Raw genomic sequence first — 23,102 nt, forward strand, 5'->3', positions numbered from 1 at the left:
TCCTTCTTCCTAGTCTGTCTTAGCCTGGAAGCTCAGCTGAAACCTGTCTTCCATGGGTGACCCTGCTGGTATCTGTATACCGGTGGCATAGCTTCCAGCATCACACCAACATGCAAGCCTCCACAGTACGAAAAATTCCCCACCAATTTAGAACAAGAATATATAGATAAGAAAAAGAATGTATAATAAATTAAATGGTGAATATAGATGGATAATATTTGACATAATCATAATTTCAGAATGAAAAATCAAGGGAAATTTCATCAGTGAAATTATCCAAGACAATAAATACAGAAGGCAATTCCAACACCTTTTACTTCATAATAAATAGCAACCTAGATTTTTAGTAAGGAGACCTGGTGGCACAGCAGTTAACTGCTTGGCCGATAACCAGAAGGTCAGTTGTTTGAAATCACCAACAGCTGCATGGAAGAAAGATGTGTCAGTCTGCTTCCATAAAGATTACGGCCTTAGAAACCATACTGGGCAGTTCTACTCCATCCTATAGGATCTCTATGAGTCAGAATCAACTTGACGGCAAAAAGTTTGGTTTGGTTTGGTTTAGATGTTTAGTACAGTGACTGAATAAAACGATCAGAGTGAGGTATTTTCATAAAATATCAAAGTGTATTTTCTAACAAAAGGTATCTTAGAGGGAGTACACATCTCATAAAACAATCAGAAATATGAGAACATTGGATTTCTTTTTTTTTTTTTAATGAGAGTTAGAAACAGGAATGAAAATTCAGAGAGATATTAAATAATAGTATTCATTTAAAATTTTCATCTACCGTAATATGAAGTTCATGGGTAATTTCTAAAATTGATGAATCAATGGAACCCACTATGCAGGTATTATTTTAAAGTGTCCCCTAACATGAAGGGACTTTTCTCCTTTTATATTTTATATTCAATTCACTGATCCATAGTTCTCAGGGATGTCTTTTTCCTGGTTTTTTGCTCTGGTACATCTTCAAGTTTCTTTTTGAGATTGCATACATTAGAAAAGATATTTTCTGAAGGCTTTGCATCTTTAAATAATTCCCTTTACTCTTACATTTGGTGAATCGATTGGCAAGGTACAGAAATAGCTAAATATTTCAAAATTGGTTATTGCTGTGCAAGTGGATTTTAAAAAATAAATAAATAATTTGTTAGCCCCTTCTGACTAGCTTAACTCTGATTATATATTAATTTAATAAAAATAATAATTACAAATGAAATAAAATACCTGCAGTGTTCCAATAATATAAATGGATATATTAAAAGAAATATTTGAGGTTTTGATTGATAGTAAGCTATGAGACTAATATGCCTAGGTATCAAGAGCTGATATAAACATACCCGTTAAGATTCGTTGCTGTAGAGTTGATTCTGACTCATACCAAAAAACGAAGAAAAACAAATCTGTTGCCTTCCAGTAGATTCTGACTCATAAGGACCCTAAAGAAGTACACTTTGTTTAAAATATAAATGGTTAATACAATTTACCCTTTTGTATTTTTTTATTCATTCAAGGATGGACTCTCTCAGCAGTCACAGAGGTTCTGATCACTAAGTCTCTCCAAAGACAGAGCAAATGACTAAGGGAATACTATGAAGAGGAATCAACCATTACGAATGCATCTGAACCAGATGAAACTAGAAAAAATAAAATTCCTTTCCAACTTAAAGTGGCTCCTCTCTCGCCATCACTCACCAGGTTCAATGAAACACGTCTTCAAACATTATTTGACAGATATCTCCTCACTGGTATCTTTTACCATTGTCAAACTTCCTTTCTCACTATCTTCTTGAATTACCAAGGTAGAATAAAGGATATTTTTGTTAAAACCATGTGTTATGGATATAATTGTGCCCCTTCAAATTATGTGTTACAATCCTAACCTCCCCAATACCTGCGGATGCAATTCTGTTTGGAAATAGGGTTTTATTTTATTATATTAGTGAGGCCATACCAGGGTAGGCTATACACTAAACCTAATCGCTTCTGAATTATAAAAAAAGCAAATTAGACTTAGAGTGAAATGCACACACAGGGGAAGACAAACACCACATGAGCATCACTTCCAAGCCAAGAAACCAAGGATCGCCTAGGGCTACCAACAGACAGGGAATCCGCACAGCTGAGACCCCGATTTGGACTTTTGACATCCAGAACTGAGAGAAAACAAATTTCTGTCTAAAGCCATTCACTTGTGGCATTTGAGTTATAGCAACACTAGGTAACTAAGACACCATGCATATATATAATCGTTTTTATGATGAGAAACCATAATTTTTCAAAATCACAAATACATCCATGAATTCATATCATAGGTATTGAATGCCTACCAAAACTCACACACTCAGCAAGGTTCGGGAGAAGCAACAATAGGATCAATTTTTCTTTCTCATGTAATTTACATGTAATTTAAGCCATAGATATTAGTCAAAGAATGACAAAGATAGACATGTATAAGATAGCATATAATAGAGCATAATCTTTATCAAGAAGACAACCTAAAGGTACCCACAATTTAAAAAGAAAAAAAAAAAAAAACTCTTCATTCTCCCTTCTACCCAGCTACTTGCAGGGAATAATACAATTCTGTCTCCACGTATTTGCCTTTTCTAGATATTTTATGTAAGTGGGAACATATAACATTGTTCTCTTGTGTCTGGCTTACTTCCCTCAATGTAGTGTTTTCAAGGCTCATCTATGAGGTGGATTGTTTCAGAACTTCATTTATCTTTATGGCTGAGTAATATTACATTTTATGTATATACTACACTTTGTTTACTCATTTTTCTGATAATGAGCATCTGGGTTGTTTCAGCTTATGGCTATTGCCAATAATGCCGCAATGAACACTGGCATTTTTATGTGCCTCTTTGAGTCACTACTTTCAAATATTTCGAGTCACTGCTTTCAAATAATTTTCACTAGGAGTGAAATTGCTGGTTCAGTGGTAAATCTAGAGGAGTCCCTGGGTGGCCCAAGTGGTTAATGTCTGGACTACTATCTGAAATGTGACAGTTCAAATTCGACCCAGAGGCACTTTAGAAGACAGACCTGATCATCTGCTTCTGAAAAATCACAGCTGTGAAAACCCTATGGAGCCGTTGTACTCAGCGCATATGTGGTTGCGGAGTCAAAATCGGCTCCGTGGCAACTCCCGTCACCAGCACAATGCGGTAATTCTCTGTTAAAAGTTTTGAGAAACCATCAAACTCTTTTTCACAGTGGTTGTGTCTTTTCACATTCCCATCAGCAATATTCAAGCGTTCCAGTTTCTTCCCATCTTCTCCAATACCTGTTATTTTTCATTTTTTGGATAATAGCCATACTAACATGTATGAAGTGGTATCTTCTTTTGCTTTTGATTTGTATTTTCCTAATGAATAACAAAAAATAACTTACAATTTAATACACACGTATGAATTAAACACAATATTTAGATCTTTAGTCTATGATAAAAATTTAAAATACAAAATGAATAGAAACACAACTCCATATATGATAAAATTATACCAGTGCTTAGCCCCAGTGGTGCAGTGGTTAAGAGCTATGGCTGCTAACCAAAATGCCGGCAGTTCGAATCCGCCAGCTGCTCCTTGGAAATCCTATGGAGTAGCTCTACTCTGTCCTATAGGGTTGCTATGAGTCGAAATCAACTCAAAGGCAACAGCAACGAGGTATGTATATTTACTATTTAATGAGAAAGATAATTTTGTTTACATGCAAGGAATTCGTACAATTTTGGTTGATATTTGTACCAATCAGGAATGGTTAGTTTATTCTGGGTAAATATAAAATCACAGTAGCCAATAACAACAGATATTTCTTTCTGCTCGTATCACATGCTGACTGTGGCTTATTTTTAACTTTGTATCCTGCATTGATGGATCTGCACTTATCTGAAAGATTACTGGTTTATTCACAGAGGAAAGAGAAAGCATGAGCGAGTATGCATTTATTCTTAAATCTCCCATCCAGAAATAATGTCCATTACTCCTGCTCATATTTCCTTGGTCAAAACAAGTCCCATAGCCACATACACATTTAAGGAGGTGAGGCTATATGGCCCCACTTAAGGGCCAGTGCAAGAGAAGTAGGAAGCAGCAAATCTTTGTGAACAGTTTTGTAAGCTCCCCTGGGAATAGAAAGATAGCTTCATGTTTTCAGTGGACTTGTGAAATATTTCTATTTTGAGCATAAGAAAAAAGACGACTTGAATCCACACAACAGTCATTCTCATTTTTTACTCTTTTGAAGACTGTTGTGATAGAAATTAAAAAAATTGCCAGAGATAAATATAGAGATTTCACTGTTTGTGGTAGAGACAAAAAAATAAAGAAGCTGAAATATAAGCCTTTATCACAATAATAACTAAATTTCCATCAGGAAGCTAAAAGCAGAAATCAGGTCTACCGGCTTTAGATGTCCTCGGGAACTCTTCTAAACTACCAGACAGTCTATTTGAGAGCTCACAATATCACACATTATATGAATCAGTGCACTATTAGAAGTATTCTACAACATCCCACTAACCAAACCCACAGCTGCCGAGCCAACTCTGACTCATAGCGACCCTACAGGGTTTTCAAGGCTGTAAATCTTTACAGAAGCAGGCTGCCACATCTTTCTCTCACAGAGCCAATGATGGTTTCCAACCATCGAGCTTTCCGTTAGCCATTGAGAGCTTTAACCAGTGGGCCACCCAGGCTTTTATTCTGCGATATAGACAATTTAATTCTCATTAAATGATCTTGGGCACATTGTCTGAAAAATTTTGTGGTAACTTGTTTACCAAATAATTTCCCTGTACACACAAACACACACACACACACAAATCACATACATGTGGTATATCTTTAAAGGCAAAGAAGCAGGATGATTCATATGACCTTTTAACAAATAGTGTCTGTTGTAGTTGAATTGTGTATGTCAAAAAGATATGTTGAAGTTCTAACCCTTGGTATCTGTGAATGTGAACTTGTTTGGAAATACGGTCTTTTCAGATATGGTTAGCTGATGAGGTCACACTGGAAGAGGGTGGGCTATGGTCCAATATGACTTCCTTATAAGAAGAGGCAGAGAGACAAAGGAAAGAACGCCATGTTATGTTCTGTCATGAACTTGGAGAAGTGCATCTACAAACAAAGGAATGTCAAGGTATGTTGACAACCATCAGAATATAGGAGAGAGCCATTGAATACACTCACCCTCTGAGCCTTCCACAATAAAGCCAACCTCGCCAACATCTTGATTTCAAACTTCTAGCCTCCAGAACTGTGAGAGAATAAAATTCTGTTGTTTTAAGGCACCTAGTTTGTAGTAAGTTTTTTTTTTTTTATGTCTGCCTTAGAAAATTAATGCACTGTAAAAGTTATTTTTCAAAGATGGGCACAACAATCTCTCCCATTTTGAAAATGGTTTTCAATGTGACTTGCCATTCCTCCCATCAGCAAGTGGAGTTTACTTCCTCTCAACTTGAAGATGGCCTTAGGATCTGTTTTTACCACCATACTATTTCAAAAGGAATGTTATGTGACTTTGAAAGGCTAGAGGGCTCAGAATTTCATTTCACGGTCTTAAAATCCTAAACCCCCATATAAAGAAGTTTAAAACTATCCTGCTTGTTATTGATTGGATTGTGCCCCCAAAAAATATGTGTTGTAAATTCTAACCCCTTTTTTTTTTAATACCTGTGAATATAATCCCATTGGGAATAGGGTTATCTTTGTATATTAATGAAGCTGTGTCAGTGGAAGGTGTGTTTTAAAGCCAATCACTTTTGAGATAAAAAAAGAGCAGATTAGTATATCCATCTGCATAGCACCACAGCAAGCATGGATGGGGAAAAGACAGATGCCAGGTAAAGATCTCCAAGGAACACTAAGAGGGACTTTAGAGAAGCTGAGGCAAGGATTTTCCCCCAGAGCACACACAGAGAACATTTCCCTAGAGCTGGTGCTCAGAATATGGACTTTTTGCTTTCTAAACTGCGCGAAAATAAATGTCTGTTCATTAAAGCTACTCACTTGTGGAATTTGTGTTATAGCAGCACTAGGAAACAAAGATGCTGCTGGAGAGGCTCTGGAATTGAACCAATGCTGTGAAGGAAAAGACACACAGGAGGATAAAAGAAGAGAAAAGCTACAGAATTTCAGCCTGGTCAACTGGGCAGATATGTGAGTAAGGCTACATAACATCCGCTAGTCCCAGTTAGGCCAATATAACATAAATTATAGGTAAGTCATCTCTACTGAGCCGGGCCCCAATTCCTGACACACAGAATCATGTGTAATAAAATAATTTTTTTTTAAGGTATTACATTTTAGACTGGTTTGCTATGCTGGAATAAATAACTGACACAAATAGATATTATCAGCAAAAATTTCTTGAGCATTTACTCTATTCCAGTCACGACACTACGTATGTGTAATGGTGAACAAATCTGTCATAATCCCTGACTTTCTGAAGCGGAGTGAGGAGAACAATAAATAGCTGGATTAGTAACTACAATGAAAACACACCAATATCTATTAAACATAATACGGTGTCTAAATTGCTCAGTGATTCTATGACCGTTGCCCCACAGGAAGCAAAAGTAGAAAAATACTACTGGTAGTATGTATCACATTACATAGTGGAATAAATATCTAAAAAAACACAACCTATTTTAATGTTTCTTTTTTTAATTGTGCTTTAAGTGAAAGTTTACAATTCAAATCAGTTTCTCATGCAAAAACTTAGACACATATTGTTATGTGACCCTAGTAGCTCTCCCTAGGATGTGACAGCACACTCTTTCTCTCCACCCTCTATTTCCCGTGACCATTCAACCAGCTCGTGACTCCCTGTGCCTTCTCATCTCGTCTCTGGACAGGAGCTGCCCACTTGGTGAGTGAGAATGAGGAAAACTAAAGATACAAGAGAAAGACCAGACGAAAAGACTAATGGACCATAACACCCACCGTCTCCACCAGCTTGAGTCCAGCATAACTAGATGGTGCCTGGCTACCATCACTGACTGCTCTGACAGGGATCACAAAAGAGGGTCCTGGACAGACCTGGAGAGAAATGTAGAACAATATTCTAACTCACAGAAAAAGACCAGACTTACTTGCCTGACAGAGACTGGAGAAACACTGAGAGTATGGTTCCCGGTCACCTTTTAGCTCAGTAATGAAGTCGCTCCCGAAGTTCTCAGTTCAGCCAAAGATTAGACAGGATTATAAAACAAAATGAGACTAAAGGGTTATACCACCCCAGGGGCAAGGACTAGAAGGCAGGAGGAGACAGGAAAGCTGGTAACAGGGAACCCAAGGTTGAGAAGGGAGAGTGTTGATATGTCGTGGGGTTGTTAATCAATGTCATAAAACAATATGTGTACTAACTGTTTAATGAGAAAGTAGTTTTGTTCTGTAAACCTTCATCTGAAGTACAATTTAAAAAAAAAAAATCTAGACTAGGGAAATGCAAAAAGGTAAATGTTAATTAGGGGTTAACAAGCTGGAGGAAGAGGGGAATGGGGAGTTATAGATTAAAGGTTATTGCATTTCTGTTGGGGGGATGAAACTGATAGATGGCTGCATAAAATGGTGAATGTAAATAATGTCATTGAATTGTACACTGAAAAATGATGAAAATGGCAAATTTTTCTTACATATATTTTACCGCAGTACCTTCTCTAAGTGCTTTTTGATCATGGAAGAAGACATAATTTGGAGTCTCATGTTATAGGTTCATCTTATATAATGTAAATTTAGAATTGTTTAAGAAATATCACAATGAATAGGTAAGATACTGTATAGCAGAAATCACATTATTTTTTTTAATTAATTTTTATTAAGCTTCAAGTGAACATTTACCATTCCAATCAATCTGTCACATGTAGGTTTACATACATCTTACTCCCTTCTCCCACTTGCTCTCCCCCTATTGAGTCAACCCTTTCAGTCTCTCGTTTCGTGCCAATTTTGCCGTCTTCCCTCTCTCTCTATCTTCCCATCCCCCCTCCAGTCAAGAGTTGCCTACACACTCTCCAGTGTCCACCTGATTTAATTAGCTCACTCTTCATCGGCATCTCTCTCCCCCCCACTGACCAGTCCTTTTCATGCCTGATGAGTTGTCTTCGGGGATGGTTCCTGTCCTGTGCCATCAGAAGTTCTGGGGAGCATTGTCTCTGGGATTCCTCTAGTCGCAGTCATACCATTAGGTATGGTCTTTTTATGAGAATTTGGGGTCTGTATCCCATTGGTCTCCTGCTCCCTCAGGAGTTGTCTGTTGTGCACCCTGACAGGGCAGACATCGATTGTGGCCGGGTACCAACTAGTTCTTCTGGTCTCAGGATAATGTAGGTCTCTGGTTCATGTGGCCCTTTCTGTCTCTTGAGTTCTTAGTTGTCGTGTGACCTTGGTGTTCTTCCTTTGCCTTTGCTCCAGGTGGGTTGAGACCAATTGATGTATCTTAGATGGCCGCTTGTTGGCATTTAGGACCCCAGGTGCCACAATTCAAAGTGGGATGCAGAATGTTTTCATAATGGAGTTATTTTGCCCATTGACTTAGAAGTCCCCTCAAACCAAGTTCCCCAGACCCCAGCCCCTGCTCCGCTGACCTTTGAAGCTTTCATTTTATCCCGGAAACTTCTTTGCTTTTAGTCCAGTCCAATTAGGCTGACCTTTCTTGTACTGAGTGTTGTCTTTCCCTTCACCCAAAGCAGTTCTTATCTACAGATTGATCAATAAAAAGCCCTCTCCCTCCCTTCCCCCCTCCCCCCTTTGTAACCACAAAGGTATGTGTTCTTCTCCGTTTTTTCTATTTCTCAATAGTGGTCTTATACAATATTTGTCCTTTTGCAACTGACTCATTTCGCTCAGCATAATGCTTTCCAGATTCCTCCGTGTTATGAAATGTTTCAGAGATTCGTCACTGTTCTTTATCGATGCGTAGTATTCCATTGTGTGAATATACCACCATTTATTTACCCATTCATCCATTGACGGACATCTTGGTTGCTTCCAGCTTTTTGCTATTGTAAAGAGAGCTACAATAAACATGGGTGTGCATATATCTGTTTGTGTGAAGGCTCTTGTATCTCTAGGGTATATTCCGAGGAGTGGGATTTCTGGGTTGTATGGTAGTTCTATTTCTAACTGTTTAAGATAACGCCAGATGGATTTCCAAAGTGGTTGTACCATTTTACAATCCCACCAGCAGTGTATGAGAGTTCCAATCTCTCCGCAGCCTCTCCAACATTTATTATTTTGTGTTTTTTGGATTAATACCAGTCTAGTTGGTGTGAGATGGAATCTCATCATAGTTTTAATTTGCATTTCTCTAATGGCTAATGATCGGGAGCATTTTCTCATGTATCTGTTGGCTGCCTGAATATCTTCTTTAGTGAAATGTGTGTTCATCTCCTTTGCCCACTTCTTGATTGGGTTGTTTGTCTTTTTGTGGTTGAGTTTTGACAGAGTCATGTAGATTTTAGAGATCAGGCGCTGGTCTGAGATGTCATAGCTGAATATTCTTTCCCAGTCTGTAGGTGGTCTTTTTACTCTTTTGGTGAAGTCTTTAGATGAGCATAGGTGTTTGATTTTTAGGAGCTCCCAGTTATCTGGTTTCTCTTCATCATTTTTGGTAATGTTTTGTATTCTGTTTATGCCCTGTATTAGGGCTCCTAGGGTTGTCCCTATTTTTTCTTCCATGATCTTTATCGTTTTAGTCTTTATGTTTAGGTCTTTGATCCACTTGGAGTTAGTTTTTGTGCATGGTGTGAGGTATGGGTCCTGTTTCATTTTTTTGCAAATGGATATCCAGTTATGCCAGCACCATTTGTTAAAAAGACTATCATTTCCCCAATTGACTGACACTGGTCCTTTGTCAAATATCAGCTGCTCATATGTGGATGGATTTATATCTGGGTTCTCAATTCTGTTCCATTGGTCTATGTGCCTGTTGTACCAGTACCAGGCTGTTTTGACTACTGTAGCTGTATAATAAGTTCTGAAATCAGGTAGAGTGAGGCCTCCCACTTTCTTCTTCTTTTTCAGTAATGTTTTGCTTATCCGGGGGTTCTTTCCCTTCCATATGAAATTAGTGATTTGTTTCTCTATCCCCTTAAAATATGACATTGGTATTTGGATTGGAAGTGCATTATATGTATAGATGGCTTTTGGTAGAATAGACATTTTTACTGTGTTAAGTCTTCCTATCCATGAGCAAGGTATGTTTTTCCACTTAAGTATGTCCTTTTGAATTTCTTGTAGCAGAGTTTTATAGTTTTCTTTGTATAGGTCTTTTACATCCTTGGTAAGAGTTATTCCTAAGTATTTTATCTTCTTGGGGGTTACTGTGAATGGTATTGATTTGGTTATTTCCTCTTCGGTGTTCTTTTTGTTGATGTAGAGGAATCCAAGTGATTTTTGTATGTTTATTTTATAACCTGAGACTCTGCCAAACTCTTCTATTAGTTTCAGTAGTTTTCTGGAGGATTCCTTAGGGTTTTCCATGTATACGATCATGTCATCTGCAAATAGTGATAGCTTTACTTCCTCCTTACCAATCTGGATACCCTTTATTTCTTTGTCTACCCTAATTGCCCTGGCTAGGACTTCAAGTACGATGTTGAATAAGAGCGGTGATAAAGGGCATCCTTGGCTGGTTCCCGTTCTCAAGGGAAATGCTTTCAGGTTCTCTCCATTTAGAGTGATATTGGCTGTTGGCTTTGCATATATGCCCTTTATTATGTTGAGGAATTTTCCTTCAATTCCTATTTTGGTAAGAGTTTTTATCATAAATGGGTGTTGAACTTTGTCAAATGCCTTTTCTGCATCTATTGATAAGATCATGTGGTTTTTATCTTTTGTTTTATTTATGTGATGGATTACATTAATGGTTTTTCTGATATTATACCAGCCTTGCATACCTGGTATAAATCCCACTTGATCAGGGTGAATTATTTTTTTGATATGTTGGTGGATTCTATTGGCTAGAATTTTGTTGAGGATTTTTGCATCTCTGTTCATGAGGGATATAGTTCTAAAATTTTCTTTTTTTGTAATGTCTTTACCTGGTTTTGGTATCAGGGAGATGGTAGCTTCATAGAATGAGTTGGGTAGTATTCCGTCTTTTTCTATGCTTTGAAATACCTTCAGTAGTAATGGTGTTATGTCTTCTCTGAAGGTTTGGTAGAACTCTGCAGTGAAGCTGTCTGGGCCAGGACTTTTTTTTGTTGGAAGTTTTTTGATTACCGTTTCAATCTCTTTTTTTGTTATGGGTCTATTTAGTTGTTCTACTTCTGAATGTGTTAGTTTAGGTAGGTAGTATTGTTTCAAGAATTTATTCATTTCTTCTAGGTTTTCAAATTTGTTAGAGTACAATTTTTACTTAGTAATCTGAAATGATTCTTTTAATTTCATTTGGCTCTGTTGTGATGTGGTCCTTCTAGTTTCTTATTTGGGTTATTTGTTTCCTTTCCTGTATTTCTTTAGTCAGTCTAGCCAATGGTTTATCAATTTTGTTAATTTTTTCAAAGAACCAGCTTTTGGCTTTGTTAATTCTTTCAATTGTTTTTCTGTTCTCTAATTCATTTAGTCCAGCTCTAATTTTTATTATTTGTTTTCTTCTGGTGCCTGATGGGTTCTTTTGTTGCTCACATTCTATTTGTTCAAGTTGTCAGGACAGTTCTCTGATTTTGGCTCTTTCTTCTTTTTGTATGTGTGCATTTATCCATATAAATTGGCCTCTGAGCACTGCTTTTGCTGTGTCCCAGAGGTTTTGATAGGAAGTATTTTCATTCTCGTTGCTTTCTAAGAATTTCCTTATTCCCTCCTTGATGTCTTCTATAACCCAGTCTTTTTTCAGGAGGTATTGTTCATTTTCCAAGTATTTGATTTCTTTTCCCTAGTTTTTCTGTTGTTGATTTCTAGCTTCATTGCCTTGTGGTCTGAGAAGATGCTTTGTAATATTTCGATGTTTTGGATTCTGCAAAGATTTGTTTTATGACCTAATATGTGGTCTATTCTAGAGAATGTTCCATGTGCACTAGAAAAAAAGTATACTTTGCAGCAGTTGGGTGGAGAGTTCTGTATAAGTCAATGAGGTCAAGTTGGTTGATTGTTGTAAGTAGGTCTTCCGTGTCTCTATTGAGCTTCTTACTGGAAGTCCGGTCCTTCTCCGAAAGTGGTGTGTTGAAGTCTCCTACTATAAATGTGGAGGTGTCTATCTCACTTTTCAATTCTGTTAAAATTTGATTTATGTATCTTGCAGCCCTGTCATTTAATATGGTTATGTCTTCCTGATCAATTGTCCCTTTTATCATTATATAGTGTCCTTCTTTATCCTTTGTGGCGGATTTAAGTCTAAAGTCTATTTTGTCAGAAATTAATATTGCTACTCCTCTTCTTTTTTGCTTATTGTTTGCTTGATATATTTTTTTCCATCCTTTGAGTTTTAGTTTGTTTGTGTCTCTAAGTCTAAGGTGTGTCTCTTGTAGGCAGCATATAGACGGATCGTGTTTCTTTATCCAGTCCGTGACTCTCTGTCTCTTTATTGGTGCATTTAGTCCATTTACATTCAGCGTAATTATAGATAAATAAGTTTTTAGTGCTGTCATTTTGATGCCTTTTCGTGTGTGTTGTTGGCCATTTCATTTTTCCACATACTTTTTTGTGCTGAGACGTTTTTCTTAGTAGCTTGTGAGATCCTCATTTTCATATTGTTTAACTTTGTGTTTGTTGAGTTGTTATGCTTTTCTTGGCTTTTTTCTTGAGTTATGGAATTGATATTCCTTTTTGTGGTTACCTTATTATTTACCCCTATTTTTCTAAGTAAAAACCTAACTTGTATCCTTCTATATCGCCTTGTATCACTCTCCATCTGGCAGTTCAATGCCTCCTATATTTAGTCCCTCTTTTTGATTATTGTGATCGTTTATCTATTGATTTCCATGATTTCCTGTTATGTGTATTATTTTGTTTATTTATTTATTTTTTAGAATTGGTCTTAATTTGTTTGTTTTTGTGCTTTCCCTATTTGAGTTGCGTTGATATCAGGGCGTTCTGTTTTGTGACCTAGCATTGTGCTGGTACCTGATATCATTGGTCATCCGGCCAAACAATCTCCTTTAGCATTTCTTGCAGTCTTGGTTTAGTTTTTGCAAATTCTCTAAACTTGTGTTTATCTGTAAATATCTTAATTTCTCCTTCATATTTCAGAGAGAGTTTTGCTGGATATATGATCCTTGGTTGGCAGTTTTTCTCCTTCAGTGCTCTGTATACGTCGTCCCATTCCCTTCTTGCCTGCATGGTTTCTGCTGAGTAGTCTGAACTTATTCTTATTGATTCTCCCTTGAAGGAAACCTTTCTTTTCTCCCTGGCTGCTTTTAAAATTTTCTGTTTGTCTTTGGTTTTGGCGAGTTTGATGATAATATGTCTTGGTGTTTTTCTTTTTGGATCAATCTTAAATGGGGTTCGATAAGCATCTTGGATAGATATCCTTTCATCTTTCATGATGTCAGGGAAGTTTTGTGTCAGGAGTTCTTCAACTATTTTCTCTGTGTTTTCTGTCCCCCCTCCCTGTTCTGGGACTCCAATCACTCGCAAGTTATCCTTCTTGATAGAGTCCCACATGATTCTTAGGGTTTCTTCATTTTTTTAAATTCTTTTATCTGATTTTTTTTTCAGCTATGTTGGTGTTGATTCCCTGGTCCTCCAGAAGTCCCAGTCTACATTCTAATTGCTCGAGTCTGCTCCTCTGACTTTCTATTGTGTTGTCAAATTCTGTAATTTTATTGTTAATCTTTTGGATTTCTACATGCTGTCTCTCTATGGATTCTTGCAACTTATTAATTTTTCCACTATGTTCTTGAATAATCTTTTTGAGTTCTTCAACAGTTTTATCAGTGTGTTCCTTGGCTTTTTCTGCATTTATCCTAATTTCATTTGTGATATCTTTAAGCATTCTGTAAATTAGTTTTTTATATTCTGTATCTGATAATTCCAGGATTGTGTCTTCATTTGGGAAAGATTTTGATTCTTTTGTTTGGGGGGTTGGAGAAGCTGTCATAGTCTGTTTCTTTATGTGGTTTGATATGGACTGCTGTTTCCGAGCCACCACTGGGAAACTAGATTTTCCAGGTAATCAGCTAAAAAAAAATGTAGTCAGATCCCTATCTGAATTCTCCCTCTGGTTCAGGGTATTCAGATGTTAATGGAGCCGCCTGGGGAGGGTGGGGGAGGGATCAGAGAGCTAGGAGTGTAGCATCACAGAATATAGAGCTGGTCCCTGTGTTCACGCTCCACCCCCGTCTGCCAAAATCCTGGCGGGACGGCTCCCCGGCTGGGACGCTACTCTCCCCGGTTCGGGACCTGTCACTTCCTCCCGGGGACTTCTCCCTCCGGTGCGCCGCATGGCTCGCGCGAACTTGGTGGGCATCTCGCACGAACGGGTGGGCCCACCCCCGGGGTCTATTCAGGGGAATATAATTGGACCCCACGCTCACGCCCCGCCCGTGCTTGCCCAAATCCCAGCCGGACGGCTCCCTAGCTGGGACGCTGCTTTCCCCACTCCGAGACCAGTCACTTCCTCCCAGGGACTTCTCCCTCCGGTGCACCGCACCTCTCGGGCGAACTGGGTGGGCGTCACCCACAGGACCAGGTGGGCCCGCCCCCTGGGTCAATTCAGGGGAATATAACTGATCCCCATACTCACACACCACCCACTTTAGTCAAAATCCCAGCGGGACGGCTCCCCGCCTGGGACGCTGGTCTCCCCGCTCCAAGACCAGTCACTTCCTCCCGGGGACTTCTCCCTCAGGTGCGCGGCATCGCTCGTGCGTACTGGGTGGGCGTCCCCCACACGAAAGTGTGGGCCCCGCCCCGGGGTCTATTCAGAGGAATATAACTGGACCCCGCACTTATGCCCCGCCCGCGCGCGCCAGAATCCCAGCGGGACGGCTCCCCGGCTGGGACGCTGCTTTCCATGCTCCGAGACCAGTTACTTCCTCCCGGGGACTTCTCCCTCCGGTGTGCCGCAGTGCTCGCGTGAACTGGGTGGGCGTCCCCCGCACGAACGTGTGGGCCCCACCTGGGGGTCGCTTTAGGGAAAGATAGCTGATCCCCCTGCTCGCGCCACGCCTGCTTCCAGCCAAACTCCCGGCTGGATGGCTCCCCGGCTGGGACACTGCTCTCCCCGCTCCAAGATCAGTCACTGCCTCCCAGATGCTTCTCCCACCGACTGCGCTGCTATGCCGCCCGCGCCAACCAGCTAGACTTCCTCCCGGGATGGGTTCGGGGGGGTAGGGCTGGGCCCCTTGTCTGTGCCGTCTGCCCCCTGGGCTCTGCCCCAGATCAGGCTCAGAAGGTCACCTGCCTGGTACGCTGGCTCCTAGTTCTGAAAACGGTCGTTGATTGCCTGTATTTGTTCGATTTCCGTCTCTAAGTCTGTGCTTGTTGTTCAGAGTTCGTAGATTGTTATGTATGTGATCGATTCACTTGTTTTTCCAAGTCTTTGTTGCAAGAGGGATCCGCAGTAGTGTCCACCTAGTCTGCCATCTCGGCCCTGCCTCAGAAATCACATTATTATTATAGCAAATTGATTCATAAAGAAACAGATATATAGCTGACTTGCTTAAGTTTTATATTCATTCTGAATTTCCCAAACAGATACGAATAACTACAAGTTCTGATTCAATTCCATTGTTGACATATCCCAATCTGAACACAATACAGATTGTGATCATTATAAACACAGTCAGTGAGAAGGGCCTTGCTTTGAATCTTGAATCTCACATACTTCATTTTTATTCCCCACTGAATTTCAGAAATTGAGTCAAGAATAGGTTCTAATACCAATAAAATAACAAAGAATTAAATTAAAATACCCCATTTTAGAGGGTAAAGATAACAAGTATGTCCTCAAAGCTTTGCTGTTTGAAATATATTAAATAAAATAACTGAACACTTTTTTTTTTTTTTTTATGAAAATATGTGACAAAATAGTAAAATTTAAAAGGGTGCCTGACTACAAAAATTTTCTTGTTTTCTTCTAAAGGCATGCACAGATCAGTGAGAGTGAGCCAAATCAGTACCAAACAAGTCCTGGACAGAACCAAACCTGATTTTAAAATAAATTGTTAAAAGAAGTTAACTAAGTAACCAGAGAAATTTTTAAGATTTAGTTTCAGACAAATCAAGCTTTTTATCTCTTATTATTAGCTTCAGTTGACTCACTAATCTAAAGCAGATTACTTCTGTGTCAATAGCATTGGTATCCTAATAGAATGGTAGAAACGACATTTTCTTTATACATGTATTTGTATTAGTAAAAAAAAAAATTAATTTTTTACAAGTAAATATATAAATACTTATAAAATATTATAATTAATGGTGCTGTTAAATTTTTTTTTTAATTAGTTATAAATCAGAAGTCCAGTCAAGTAATGGAGCACAGCACATTGCAAAGATAAAATTTATTCTTCAATAAATATCTTCTGAATCATATTTATTTTTCTGCCTGCAGATCACAGAGTGATTTTTTTTGTTTGTTTGTTTCCTTTTATTTTGCTTTGTGTTTGGTGACTAGACAGGGTTTCTAATTTTCCTACAGAAAATTAGAAGGAGTAGTCATTTAAGAATAAAAATAGAATAATTTCTACTCAGAGAGTGTCTTTAAATCATCATTCCTGCACAATAGTATTTTCTTCAAGGTAGCTAGAGTACTATAATTGATGATTTGGGTATGGAATTATTATGTACTAATAACAGGGCATGGCCTATTACTGTGGGATATGTCCTGCTGCTTTATAATTAGCTCTGTGTGTGGTTTGGACAAGTGGCTGCAAACTTCACTGACTGTTCACCAAGTAGAATGTGACAGCTCCTTGGGAGCCAATTAACTGAGCCAATTTCAGCAATTTTTAGTCTGTGGATTATAACCCAAAAAGCTGTAATTGTGTCAAACATACAGGGGAATTGACATGCTAAAAAGTAATGTGTCCTTTGATAATACAAATTCTCTTCATTATTGTAATAAAAAACCATTGCTTCAAATCATGGATGATTCTGACATTGCTGGAGTGTTTAGCCTACAATGAACAATAACTGACGTTTTTTCTTTTCAGAAGAGATTATTAATTTCGATTGTAAACAAGGTAGAGAAAAAGAAGTAAGACTCCAGGTGTCTTTTTTCAATGATGATATTAAAAGGGTTTCTTTAAGAATTAAATCCATCACAAAGCAACAAAAACAAAAAAGTTATGTCTTGTATTTTTTGTTTGTTTTTTTTTACAGATTTCCACATTGCACAACTTGAGTCATTCAATGGGAATGTGTAGCCATATTCTACATAACCAGGTAGCTTGGCTTTTTTTTGACAAAGTAATATATTTTTACTTTTGTCTCTAAAAAAAATCAGCAAATAATACCTTGAATTTTATAGAATTCCCTAGTGACAAACTAATTTTCTTTTGGATATGAGTGCAGTAAAAATTCCAAAACTTATCTTCAACCTCCTCACACTTGCATATCCTAAAAATAAAATTAAAAAAATGGTTATGATGAAGTAGTGTCATACCTGGAATACAGTTTTGCAGTATATTAGGGTTGAAGTGGTCGGCTGCAAACCAAAAGGTTGTCAGTTTGAATCCTCCAGGTGCTCCTTGGAAACTCTATGGGGTAGTTCTACTCTGTCCTATAGGGTCGCTATGAGTCGGACTCAACTCAACAGCACTGGGTTTTACTGGGTAGGGTTGAATATAAACACATACAGAAAAGAGTACAAGTATGAATCAGTATTATAAATTCTATTATGTTTGTAAAATTCTTTATGATGTTAGATAAATAAAACATATAAAACATTTCTATATTACTCCTTATATCTGGCACAAAATTGTAGGACTTGAAAAAATTTCTCATTATGTAAGTTTAATTTTATGGAAGGTCAGCTGTGTGTAAATTGTAATTATTAAACTTTTAGTTATCTCATCCAATTTATTTAAGATAACTTTTGGACAAAGTCCAAATATAAATTAAATTAGTGACAAACTTTATATTTCATGTAACCCTCCTTTTGTATTTTAATAAAGTTATTAAAATGGGAATGCCTAAAAAAAATTGTTGTGTAATTAAACTTTTAACAGTAATCAGTTTACCTGAATTGCAACTTTAATACTATTAAATTATTAATTTCAAACATAACATAACAAAATACACAATATGCTGGTCAATAAAGCAAATCTCCCTAAATTCTAACCAATAAAAATCATACATAAAGTGTACTCTAACATTCAACAGCTAAGATATCTAGGAAACCTGAAATCATTTGGAAATGAAGAAGCACATTTCAACACAATCCATGTAATAAGGTAACTACCACAAGAGAAAAAAGGAAAATATTTGAAACTGAAAGGTAATAAAAACACAATATTTCAATATGTATTATATGCAGCTAAAACCTCAATGGGAGCAAATTTAAAGCACTGAAATAAATATAAAAAGATTATTATAAATATTAGTGATCTAAGATACCACCTTAGAAGACACATAACAGCACATTAAACACAAAACAAGTTCAAGTAGGTGAAATGATATAAATAAGAGCAGAAATCAAAATAAACTCAACAAAGTCAAAATTTCTTCTTTGAATATTAATTATATTGAATAATTGAAGAAGAATAATATCGATTAATCTTAACCAAGGATTATCAGGTAATAAAAAAAAGAATGAAAAATTGCCAATGTCAATAAAAATGAAGAAGGAGATATAACTAAAGAGGCAGGCATTAAAAAGAATAATACAAAATTATATATATCTTTGTGTTAAAACTTTCAATAGAGTAGGCTGAATGGAAACATTTCCCACAAAATATAAATTGCAAGTGCACACATGGAGAATTTTAATAATCCTCTATCTGTTAAAGGTATCAAATTTTTCATTTAAAAAAAAAAAAAAAAAACTTTCTACAAAGTAATTGCCCTAATGGCTTTATTGGTAATGTCTACCAGCATTCAGGAAAACAGAATACCATTCTTACACAGATAGTCATAGACTTTTTGTTTTTGCTTTTTTGATTCTATCAATACACTGAAATTGAAAGTTGACAATTCCATGAACAGAAAAGAAAAATGATACTCTGATATTTTCCATGAACAGACATGCAAAGATAATTAGCAAAGTATTATTAAGTCAGTTTTAAAAATCTAGATGTTGAACATTCCCATCACCTAGGAAACATTTTGTGCCAATTTCCCATCAATCCTCATGCGAGATGCACCCACTTTGCAATTTCTAGCACTAGTGATTAGTTCTTATCATTCTTAGAATACAATTTTACTCAAATTATTTAATGAACTAAATTCAGGTACAGAGCTATCTCAATAACTTCTAAGATAGAAGTACTACTAAAAATCTAACTCCTGAATGAAAAAAAAATTATTAGTGTTACAATCTTAAAACATTCCAACTGGCACTCAAAAGAAAAAATATATATACCTCAAAGACTTAGAAAATCCTTCCTCCAGGCTTTCCAAGCCAATGAGCACCTGTATTTCTCCTTCAAACTTTCTTGACTCCAATGGTTGAAGAAACCGTTCATTATTTACAATATTTACAGATATTGTTTTTCTTTCAGAATTTTATTATCAAGATTGGTCGTGTAATTCAAATTTACTCTCCATTAAACTGTTGAAATATTATAACAATTATCTAAATAATAATGACTCCATCTACCCACTGAAATAAAGATACTCTATGCTAAAACTGGTCATTCATCTTGTCACTTTTTTTTTATTTACATGGATAGTACAATAATAATCAGCTGTTTCAGTATTAAGTTAAAAGACAACAATAAGACATCAATATTTCAACTAGACTCTGACTAATTTAACCATGTCAATGTTAAAAACAGATAATGTTACAACTAACAAAAATCAAATCTATACCTTTGAAATTTAGTTTTATTGAATATAATTTTACTAATTTTAGTCATAAAATTGCCATCACTAAGATTAGTGGATTAATCATGAAGACATATCAGAAAAGCCAATAGCAATTTTACTTCTATGTCACTGGGTCTTTCTTTATGATGCAGTATACTTATTAATGGCTGTATTCCATCAGAGGGTCAACTGCCTAAGATCTATACCTGGAAAAATTCTGAGTTACTAAAATATTAAAATAGGAAACAGACACAATTAAACATTTTTCAATACATGGCTAAATATAGAAGAATATAGACTTGTCTCTGGAATTTTTCCAAGTTTCCTTTAATATTTTTACAATATCCATTTATAAATAATTTATTTCTGGTTGCTGTTGAACAAATACAGAGCAAAAACATACACCAATTCAAGTTTCTACATGTACAACTCAGTGATATAGATTTTATTCTTTTTGTTGTACAAACATTCAAACATTTATTTCTGAGTTGTTCCTCCCGCATTAACATAAACTCACTGCCCCCTGATTCTTATCTTATGTTTGGAGTGGTTGTTGTCCATTTGATCCCGTATAGATAATTCTTAAAAGAACGTAATAGTCAAGGCAGACATTCTTTACTAGCTAAGCTGAACTATTGTTTGGTTTTAAGAAGACTTCAAGGGATATTTTTGATTTAAGGTTTAAAGATTGTATCAGGGTAATAGTTTCAGGTATTCATCCAGCCTCCATGGCACCTAAAATTCTGGATTCCATAAAATTAGAAACTCTTTTCTGCATTTTCCCCCCTTTGATAAGGATTCTTCTATAGAATTTTGATCAAAATGTTTAGTAATGGATAGCTTTGTACCATCCAGTACTTCTACTCTGTTGCCGAGGAAAGCAATTGTCCACAGAGGCAATTAGCCACACATTATATAATCTCCTCTTACTCCTGACTCTGTTTCTCCCTCTGTTGCTCTAGGTGAATAGAGATTCATTGTTGTGACTTGGATGTCTTCTTGCAAGCTTTTATGATCCCAGACACTAAGCAATGAACTGGAAGTAAGAACAAAGCCTTATTAGGGCAATTAACTGTGATGTTCCTTTAAACCATGACCCTAACCCTTCAAACCAAGGAATCAAAATCCCATGAGGTGTTTGGTTTTACATAAGCAGTCTCAGCAGCTGCTCTGCTTTTTTTTTTTTGTTGTTGTTGTTGTAAATATACCTGTCTCACAACTTTTGTTGATTACATTTTTATAGCTTTACAATTTATTAATAACAATTACATTAACCAACTGTAACACCACCCTAAACCAATGAGTTTTTTCCATCAGTGTGAATTAAAAGTCAGTACTTTCTAAGCAATAACCCCCACTTCCTCTCTCCTGCCTTTGGTAATCACTTGTAAATGTTGGTTTCTATACTTTTGCCTGTTCTTGTCTCATTTACATACGTGAGGTCATTCAATTTTTGTCCTTTTGTGATTGACTTATTTCACTCAGCATAAAGTCTTCAAGCTCCATCCATATTGCAGAAGATATCAAGACTTCATTTCTCCTACTGGCTGATTAGAAAGGAATTTAGCAAAGTTCAGGGTACACGGCCAATAAACAACATCAGCTGGGTTTCTATACACCAATAATGAGAAATTTGCTAGAGAAATTAGGGAAACTATTGCCTTTACATAGTATCTAAGAGAATAAAATACCTAGGAATAAATCTGACCAGGAATTTGAAGGACTTATACAATGAAAATTATTGGACACTACTAAAAGAGACTAAAGAAATTAAAAATAAATGGAAAGTTATTGGAAGACTTACTGCATTTTTCACAAATAATATACCCACACATATATGGACAGAGTGCCTAGGAAAATAATGCATGAGGGCATTGTGCAATTGGCAAAAACATTATTTGCATGCATTATTTGTATAAAAATATGGTGATATTATTAGAGATGTCGACCCAAAAGGATCTATAAATTCAATGCAATCCTGATAAAAACTCCAACAACCTTCTTTACAGAAATGGAAAAAAAAATAAACCTCAACTTTATATGGAATGGCAAGAGGTCCTGAAGAGCTAAAGCAATGTTAAAAGACAAGAACAAAGTAGGAGGATGCACACTCCCTGTTTTTAAAACATATTACAGACACACAGTAATCAAAGCCACCTGCTACACGTGTAACAACAGACACATACCAACGGAATAGAATGGAAAGTCCAGGAGAAAAAAAAAAAAAAAAAAAGAAAAATCTGTGGTTAACTGATACTTGACAAGGGTGCCAAATCCGTTTGATGGGGAAAGATATGTCTCTTCAGTAAACGGTGTTGGGAAAATTAGATTTCCACAGGCAGAAAAATGAAACGGGATCCATGTCTCACACTATACACAAAAAACAAATTCGAAATAGATTATGAACCTAAATATAAAAACTAAAATCACAAAATTCTTAGAAATGCCAGGGTAATGCTGCCAGGGCTAGCTTTTAATGTTGGATTATCTAATAACAAAACCACAGAGCACAAAAGACAGAATAGATAAATGGAAACTCATAAAAATTAAAAAAATTTGTTATCACTGGGAGCTCCTAAAAATCAAACACATATGCTCATCCAAAGACTTCGCCAATAGAGTAAAAAGACTACCTACGGACTGGGAAAAAGTTTTTAGCTATGACATTTCTGATCAGCGCCTGATCTCTAAAATCTACATGATATTGCAAAAACTCAACTTCAAAAAGACAAATAACCCAATTAAAAAATGGGCAAAAGATATGAACAGACACTTCACTAAAGAAGACATTCAGGTAGCTAACATATATGAGGAAATGTTCACGATCATTAGCCGTTAGAGAAATGCAGATCAAAAGTACAATGAGATTTCATCTCCAACAAGGCTGGCATTAATCCAAAAAACACAAAATAATAAATGTTGGAGAGGCTGTGGAGAGATTGGAACACTTATACACTGCTGGTAGGAATGTAAAATTATACAACTACTTTGGAAATCGATTTGGCATTTCCTTAAAAAGCTAGAAATAGAACTACCATAGGATCCAGCAATCCCACTCCTTGAAATACATCCTAGGGAAATAAGAGCCTTTACACGAACAGATATATGCACACCCATGTTTATTGCAGCACTGTTTACAATAGCAAAAACATGGAAGCAACCAAGGTGCCCAT

The sequence above is a fragment of the Elephas maximus genome, chromosome 14 (assembly GCF_024166365.1).
Source record: "Elephas maximus indicus isolate mEleMax1 chromosome 14, mEleMax1 primary haplotype, whole genome shotgun sequence".
NCBI classification, from domain to species: Eukaryota; Metazoa; Chordata; class Mammalia; order Proboscidea; family Elephantidae; genus Elephas; species Elephas maximus.